The 8,321-nt window shown below is 39.0% G+C and overlaps 1 non-coding gene across 1 annotated transcript; it reads right to left on the bottom strand.

Annotated features, from left to right (window-relative positions):
* Positions 1-7,955: 7,955 nt before the first annotated feature.
* LOC148544617 (small nucleolar RNA R71) lies at positions 7,956-8,063 on the bottom strand. Its single transcript, XR_015900972.1, has one exon. It is a non-coding gene; the product is annotated as a small nucleolar RNA R71 (small nucleolar RNA).
* Between the last annotated feature and the right edge of the window lie 258 nt (positions 8,064-8,321).

The raw sequence follows: 8,321 nt of genomic DNA, 5'->3' as shown, positions 1-8,321 counted from the left end.
GAGGAAGAGATAATTAGGATTGGAAAAGAATTAGGATTGGGGGAGGGTAATTTGAAATCAGGCGGCGAAGAGGTGTAATTGGGCATTGCATGCGACGCGTATGCGTGCATCACGCATACGCGTGGGTTGTGCAAATATCAGGCGACGTGTACGCGTCACAGTGGTTGTGCGAATGGCGCGAAGGTAACCCCACGCATGCACAACTCTCTGTTCAATATGCATGAGAAAACAACGCGCACGCGTCAGGGACACGTATGCGTGATGAGGCTTGTGCTCCCGGCACAGTTCCAACCCCACACCATCAGAACTCTCTGGCCAAACACCATTTACGCCAATTTTACATTGTCACGCGTGCACGTTATGGGCACATACGCGTGAGGGGCTAAAATCGCAAGCGACGCGTACGCGTGAGGGACGCATACGCATGGACTTGCTTTTACGCAAGGCACGTGTCCAGCATCACTCCTTCCTAACTCTCTATTCAATTTCTTTAATTCACGCACACACATATGACGCGTGCGCGTCAGCGACGCTTGAGCGTCGTGTGCCCCTTTTTTTATGCAGAATGCAAAATGGAAAATGCAGCATGCAAATGAATATGTAGAAATAATGAATGACTACTGCAAAAATTAAAATAAAATAGACTACGAATGAGAAGAAAAGATCATACCATAGTAGGTTGTCTCCCACCTAGCACTTTGCTTTTATGTCCTTAAGTTGGATGGTCCACAAGCTCAGTCGGCTTCTGTTGGTGGGTCCTCCAAGAGGAAGACTTCTAGCTCTTTATTGTCCTTCATCTTCTCACCATGATATAGCTTTAAGCTATGTCCATTGACCTTGATGAATTTGGAACTTGAAGGATGACTCAGGTTAAAGACTCCGTATGGCTCTGCCTATTCTACCTTGTAGGGGCCTTCCCATCTTGAACGCAACTTGCCTGGCATGAGTCTCAACCTTGAGTTGTAAAGGAGAACTAGCTCCCCAAGTCTGAAATGTCTTCTTTTTATATGCTTGTCATGCACAGCCTTCACCTTCTCTTTATATAGTCTGGAGTTGTCATATGCTTCGAGTCGAAGGTTCTCCAGTTCTGCTAGTTGCAGCTTCCTCTTAGCACCAGCCTTCTCAAATCCCATGTTGCATTCCCTTACAGCTCAGAAAGCCTTGTGTTCCACCTCCACTGGGAGGTGGCAAGCTTTGCCATAGACTAGGCGAAAGGGACTCATCCCGATTGGTGTCTTGTATGTTGTCCGATAAGCCCAAAGCACATCTACAAGCCTGGTGCTCCAATCCTTCCTATGAGGCTTGACTATCTTCTCCAGTATGCACTTTATCTCTCTATTAGACACCTCGGGTTGCCCATTGGTCTGAGGATGGTAGGATATTGCTACTTTGTGAACAATCCCATGCTTCTTCAGTGGTCCTGCTAATCTCCTGTTACAAAAGTGAGTGCCTTGATCACTCACGATTGCTCGTGGTGATCCAAAGCGACAGATAATATGGTTTCTAAGAAAGGATACAACAACGTTAGCATCATCTGTATGGGTAGGAATTGCTTCCACCCATTTAGAAACATAATCTACAGCTAATAATATATATAAGAAACCACTAGAGTTTGGGAATAGACCCATGAAGTCAATGCCCCAAACATCAAAAATTTCACAGAACATCATAAGCTGTTGGGGCATCTCATCCCTCTTGGATATATTACCAAATCTTTGGCATGGGGAACAAAATTTACAGAAGGTAGTAGCATCTTTAAAAAGAGTGGGCCACCAGAATCCCCAGTCTAAAATTTTTCTAGCTGTTCTTTCAGGGCCAAAATGTCCACTACTCTCAGAGGAGTGGCAGGCCTCTAAAATGGACTGGAATTCTAATTGAGACACGCACCTTCTAATTATCTGGTCAGCACCATACCTCCATAAATATGGGTCATCCCATATATAATATTTTGACTCGCTTTTCAGCTTATCCCTTTTATGCTTAGCAAAATTAGGAGGGAAGGTATGACTAACTAGATAATTAGCTACAGGTGCATACCAAGGAACTACTTCAGATATTGCGTGCAAGCTATCAAATGGAAAAGTATCATTGATAGGAGTGGAGTCATGCTTAATGTGCTCTAGGCAACTCAAGTGGTCCGCTACTAAATTCTGGGAACCACTCCTATCCTTAATTTCTAAATCAAATTCTTGCAGCAACAGTATCCAACGTATTAACCTTGGTTTGGACTCTTTTTTAGCTAATAAATATTTTAGAGCTGCATGGTCTGAGTATACTACAACTTTAGTACCAAGTAAATAGGCTCAGAATTTATCCAGAGCAAAAACAATAGCCAGAAGCTCTTTTTCAGTGGTAGTGTAATTAGACTGAGCAGCGTCTAAGGTCTTAGAAGCATAAGCTATTACAAAAGGAACCTTACCTTCGCGTTGAGCCAGCGCCGCTCCTACTGCATGATTGAAGGCATCACACATAATCTCAAAAGGCTGGCTCTAGTTTGGTCCTCTCACAATCGGAGCTTGAGTCAAGGCGATCTTCAGCTTATCGAACGCTTCCATGCAGTCTTCACTCAACTCGAACTCAACATCCTTCTATAGCAGTTTGGATAAAGGCAATGCTACCTTACTGAAGTCCTTGATAAATCTCCGGTAGAAACTAGCATGACCAAGGAACGAACGGACTTCCCTCACGGAGGAGGGGTAAGGTAAACTAGAAATGACATCTACCTTCGCTGGATCTACAGAAATACCAGAATGGCAGTATTAGAGACAACGTGTCCTAGAATAATACCTTGTTTTACCATAAAGTGACCTTTTTTAAAATTTAATACAAGGTTTGAACTAATATACCTGTCTAATACTCTAGCTAAACTATCCAAGCAAAGGCTAAATGAATCATAATACACACTAAAGTCATCCATGAAAATTTCTATACAGTTCTCAATAAGATCTAACAAGATACTCATCATGCACCTTTGGAAAGTAGCCGGTGCATTACATAAGCCAAAAGGCATCTTCTTGTATGTATACGTTCCAAAGGGACATGTAAAAGTAGTTATCTCCTGATCTTTAGGAGCTATATGAATTTGAAAATATCTTGTGTAACCATCTAAAAAGCAGTAGTGTGATTTACCTGACAAACGATCAAGCATCTGATCGATAAATGGCAGGGGATAGTGATCCTTGTGAGTAGCCTGGTTGAGGCACCTGTAATCAATGCATTCCCTCCAGAAATTTTGCACTCTAGTTGTTAGGAGCTCTGATGAGCGGATAATTTATACGCTTTTTGGCATTGTTTATAGGTAGTTTTTTGTATGTTTTAATTACTTTTTATTATATTTTTATTAGTTTTTATGCAAAAGTCACATTTCTGGAATTTACTATGAGTTTGTGTGTTTTTCTATAATTTCAGGTATTTTCTGGCTAAAATTGAGGGACCTGAGCAAAAATCTGATTCAAAGGCTGAGAAAGGACTGCAGATGCTGTTGTATTCTGACCCTCCTGTACTCGAAGTGGATTTTCTGGAGCTACAGAAGCCCAATTGGCACTCTCAATTGCTTTGGAAAGTAGACATCTTGGGCTTTCCAGTAATATATAATAGTCCATACTTTTCCCGAGATTTGATGGCCCAAACTGGCATTAAACGCCAGCCAAAAACTTTCTGGCGTAAAACGCTAGAACTGGCACATTTCTTGGCGTTAAATGCCCATTTTGGCACCCAGGGTGGCGTTTAACTCCAACTTGAGGCATATACACGTGAAAGCTTGAAAGCTCAGCCCAAACACTCACCAAGTGGGTCCCGGAAGTGGTTTTCAACACTATATGCACTTAGTTACTAATGAGCGGATAATTTATACGCTTTTTGACATTGTTTTTAGTATGTTTTTAGTAGGATCTAGTTACTTTTAGGGATGTTTTCATTAGTTTTTATGTTAAATTCAAATTTCTGGACTTTACTATGAATTTGTGTATTTTTCTGTGATTTCAGGTATTTTCTGGCTGAAATTGAGGGACTTGAGCAGAAATCAGATTCAGAGGTTGAAAAAGGACTGCTGATGCTGTTGGATTCTGACCTCCCTGCACTCAAAGTGGATTTTCTGGAGCTACAGAACTCAAAATGGCGCGCTTCTAATTGCGTTGGAAAGTAGACATCCAGGGATTTCCAGCAATATATAATAGTCCATACTTTGGCCAAGAATTGACGACGTAAACTGGCGTTCAACGCCAGCCTTCTGCCCAAATCTGGCGTCCAGCGCCAGAAAAGGATCCAAAACCAGAGTTGAACGCCCAAACTGGCACAGAAAGTGGCGTTCAACTCCACAAATGGCCTCTGCACGTGCTACACTTAAGCTCAGCCCAAACACACACCAAGTGGGCCCCGGAAGTGGATTTATGCATCAATTACTTACTTATGTAAACCCTAGTGACTAGTTTATTATAAATAGGACCTCTTACTATTGTATTAGACGTCTTTTTGACCATCTTTGGATCCTGGATTGTATTTTGATCCTTTGATCACGTTTTAGGGGGCTGGCCATCTCGGCCATGCCTGGACCTTTCACTTATGTATTTTCAACGGTAGAGTTTCTACACTCCATAGATTAAGGTGTGGAGCTCTGCTGTTCCTCAAAGATTAATGCAAAGTACTACTGTTTTCTATTCAATTCTTCTTATTTCGCTTCTAAGATATCCATTCGCACCCAAGAACATGATGAAGGTGATGATTATGTGTGACGCTCATCATCCTTCTCCCTTATGAATGCGTGCCTGACAAACACTTCCGTTCTACATGAAATAAGCTAGAATGAATATCTCTTAGATCTCCTAACCGGAATCTTCGTGGCGTAAGCTAGAATGATGGCGGCATTCAAGAGAATCCGGAAAGTCTAAACCTTGTCTGTGGTATTCCGAGTAGGATTCAATGACTGAATGACTGTGACGAGCTTCAAACTCGCGAGTGCTGGGCGTTAGTGACAGACGCAAAAGGAGGCTGAATCCTATTCCAGCATGATCGAGAACCGACAGATGATTGGCCGTGCTGTGACAGAGCATGTGAGCATATCTTTCACTGAGAGGAGGGGATGTAGCCACTGACAACGGTGATGCCCTTGCATAAAGCCAGCCTTGGAAAGGAGTGAGACTGATTGGATAAAGATAGCAGGAAAGCAGAGGTTCCGAGGAACGAGAAGCATCTCCATTCGTTTATCTGAAATTCCTACCAATGATTTACATAAGTATCTCTATCCCTATTCTATCAATTAATATTCGAAAACCACATGACCATTTATATCTGCCTGACTGAGATTTACAAGGTGACCATAGCTTGCTTCATACCAACAATCTCCGTGGGATTCGACCCTTACTCACGTAAGGTATTACTTGGACGACCCAGTGCACTTGCTGGTTAGTTGTATCGAAGTTGTGACAAATTATGAGTGTGTAATCACGATTACGCGCACCAAGTTGCTCACGTTGCCAGGGATTGTTCGAGCCTGGACATCACAATTTCGTGCACCAAGTTTTTGGCGCCGTTGCCGGGGATTGTTTGAGTTTGGACAACTGACGGTTCATCTTGTTGCTCAGATTAGGTAATTTTCTCTTTGTTTTCTTTTCAAAAATTTTTCAAAAATATTTTCAAAATTTTCTCATCTGTTTTCGAAAAAAAAAATAAATAAAAATGTTTTCAAAAAAAATTATTCAAAATTTTTAAGAATGAATTCTAGTGTTTCATGAAGCATGTGAAGCCTGGCTGGCTGTAAAGCCATGTCTAAATTCATTTGGACTGAGGCTTGCAATTTGTTATCAAGAGCAACTTAGTTGTTGCTCATCTACCTGCTGCTGATCCATGATCACCTGCTGAAGCTTGGCTGGCCATTGGCCATGTCTAGTGTTTTGGACTGGAGCTTTCTTTGAAAGCTTGGCTGGCTAGTGAGCCGTGTCTAATTCCTGGACTGAAGCTTTAGACTAACATGGCAAGATTCCTGGAATTCATATTAAAAATTTTGGAATCCTTATTTTCCTTTTTCATATAATTTTCGAAAAATCCAAAAAAAAAATTTAGAAAATCATAAAAATCAAAAATATTTTTCTGTTTCTTATTTGAGTCTTGTGTCATGTTATAAGTTTGGTGTCACTTGCATATGCATCTAGCATTTTTCGAAAATATCATGCATTCATAGTGTTCTTCATGATCTTCAAGTTGTTCTTGGTAAGTCTTCTTGTTTGATCTTGATGATTTTTTGTTTTGTATCTCTTCATGTTTATCATATGCATTCTTGAATTCTAAGTGTCTAAGCATTAAAGAATTCTAAGTTTGGTGTCTTGCATGTTTTCTGTGCATTAAAAATTTTTCAAAATTATGTCTATGATGTTCATCTTGACATTCAAAGTGTTCTTGGTATTCATCTTGACATTCATAGCATTCTTGCATGCATCACATGTTTTGATCTAAAAATTTCATGCATTGCATATTTTTCATGTTTTTCATAAAAATTTCAAAAATCAAAAAACATCTTTCCTTTTTTCTCTCATCAAATTCGAAAATTGAGTTGACTTTTTCAAAAGTTTTTAAAATCAAGTTGTTTCTTATGAGTCAAATCAAATTTTCAATTTGAAAATCTTATCTTTTTCAAAATCTTTTTCAAAAATCAAATCTTTTTCAAAATTATTAGTTATTTTCGAAAAATCCAAAAATCTTTTTCTTATTTTTATACCAAATTTTCAAAAATAACATAAACAATTAATGTTTTGATTCAAAAATTTGAAGTTTGTTACTTGCTTGTTAAGAAAGATTCAAACTTTAAGTTCTAGAATCATATCTTGTGATTTCTTATGAATCAAGTCATTGATTGTGATTTTAAAAATCAAATCTTTTTCAAAACTAATTCCTATCATATCTTTTCAAAATATCTTCTTATCTTATCTTGTTCAAAAATATCTTTTCAAAATATCTTTTCTAACTTCCTGACTTCTTATCTTTTCAAAATTTGTTTCAACTAACTAACCAACTTTTTGTTTGTTTCTTAACTTTTTCAAAACTACCTAACTAACTCTCTCTCTCTAATTTTCGAAAATATCTTCCCTCTTTTTCAAAAATTTCTTTTTTATTAACTAATTATTTTTATTTTTAAATTTTAAAAATTTTTCGAAAATTTCTAACATTTTTCAAAAACCATTTTTCAAAAATCACTAACTCTTTTTCAAAATAATTTTCGAAAATTATCCCTCCCCCATCCTATTCTATTTATTCATTCATATCCTAACATCTCATCTCACATCTCTTCCATCCGTATAGTTGTGTTTCTTCCTTTACATCACATTCTTTGTCTCCCCCTCTTTTCTTCCACTCACAAAGGGATCCCTATACTGTGGTATAAAGGATCTCTATTATTATTATTATTTTTCTGTGCCTTCTTCTTTGTCATATGAGCAGGAGCAAGGATAAGAACATTCTTGTGGAAGCAGATCCAGAACCTGAAAGGACTCTGAAGGGAAAATTAAGAGAAGCTAAAATACAACAATCCAGAGATAACCTTTCAAGAAATTTTCGAACAGGAAGAGGAGATGGCAGCCGAAAATAATAATAATGTAAGGAAGATGCTTGGTGACTTTACTGCACCTAATTCCAATCTACATGGAAGAAGCATCTCCATTCCTGCCATTGGAGCAAAGAACTTTGAGCTGAAACCTCAATTAGTTTCTCTGATGCAGCAGAACTGCAAGTTTCATGGACTTCCATCTGAAGATCCTTTTCAATTCTTAACTGAGTTCTTGCAGATATGTGATACTGTTAAGACTAATGGAGTAGATCCTGAAGTCTACAGGCTCATGCTTTTCCCTTTTGCTGTAAGAGACAGAGCTAGATTATGGTTGGATTCCCAACCCAAAGACAGCCTGAACTCTTGGGATAAGCTGGTCACGGCTTTCTTAGCCAAGTACTTTCCTCCTCAAAAGCTGAGCAAGCTTAGCACTGATGTTCAAACCTTCAGACAGAAAGAAGGTGAATCCCTCTATGAAGCTTGGGAAAGATACAAACAGTTGACCAAAAAGTGTCCTTCTGACATGCTTTCAGAATGGACCATCCTGGATATATTCTATGATGGTTTATCTGAGCTATCAAAGATGTCACTGGACACCTCTGCAGGTGGATCCATTCACCTAAAGAAAACGCCTGCAGAAGCTCAAGAACTCATTGACATGGTTGCTAATAACCAGTTCATGTACACTTCTGAAAGGAATCCTGTGAGTAATGGGACGCCTATGAAGAAGGGAGTTCTTGAGGTTGATACTCTGAATGCCATATTGGCTCAGAATAAAATATTGACT

The sequence above is a fragment of the Arachis ipaensis genome, chromosome B9 (genome assembly GCF_059453495.1).
Source record: "Arachis ipaensis isolate K30076 ecotype BB chromosome B9, ASM5945349v1, whole genome shotgun sequence".
Classification (NCBI taxonomy): Eukaryota; Viridiplantae; Streptophyta; class Magnoliopsida; order Fabales; family Fabaceae; genus Arachis; species Arachis ipaensis.
This window is presented reverse-complemented; position numbering and strand designations above follow the sequence as displayed.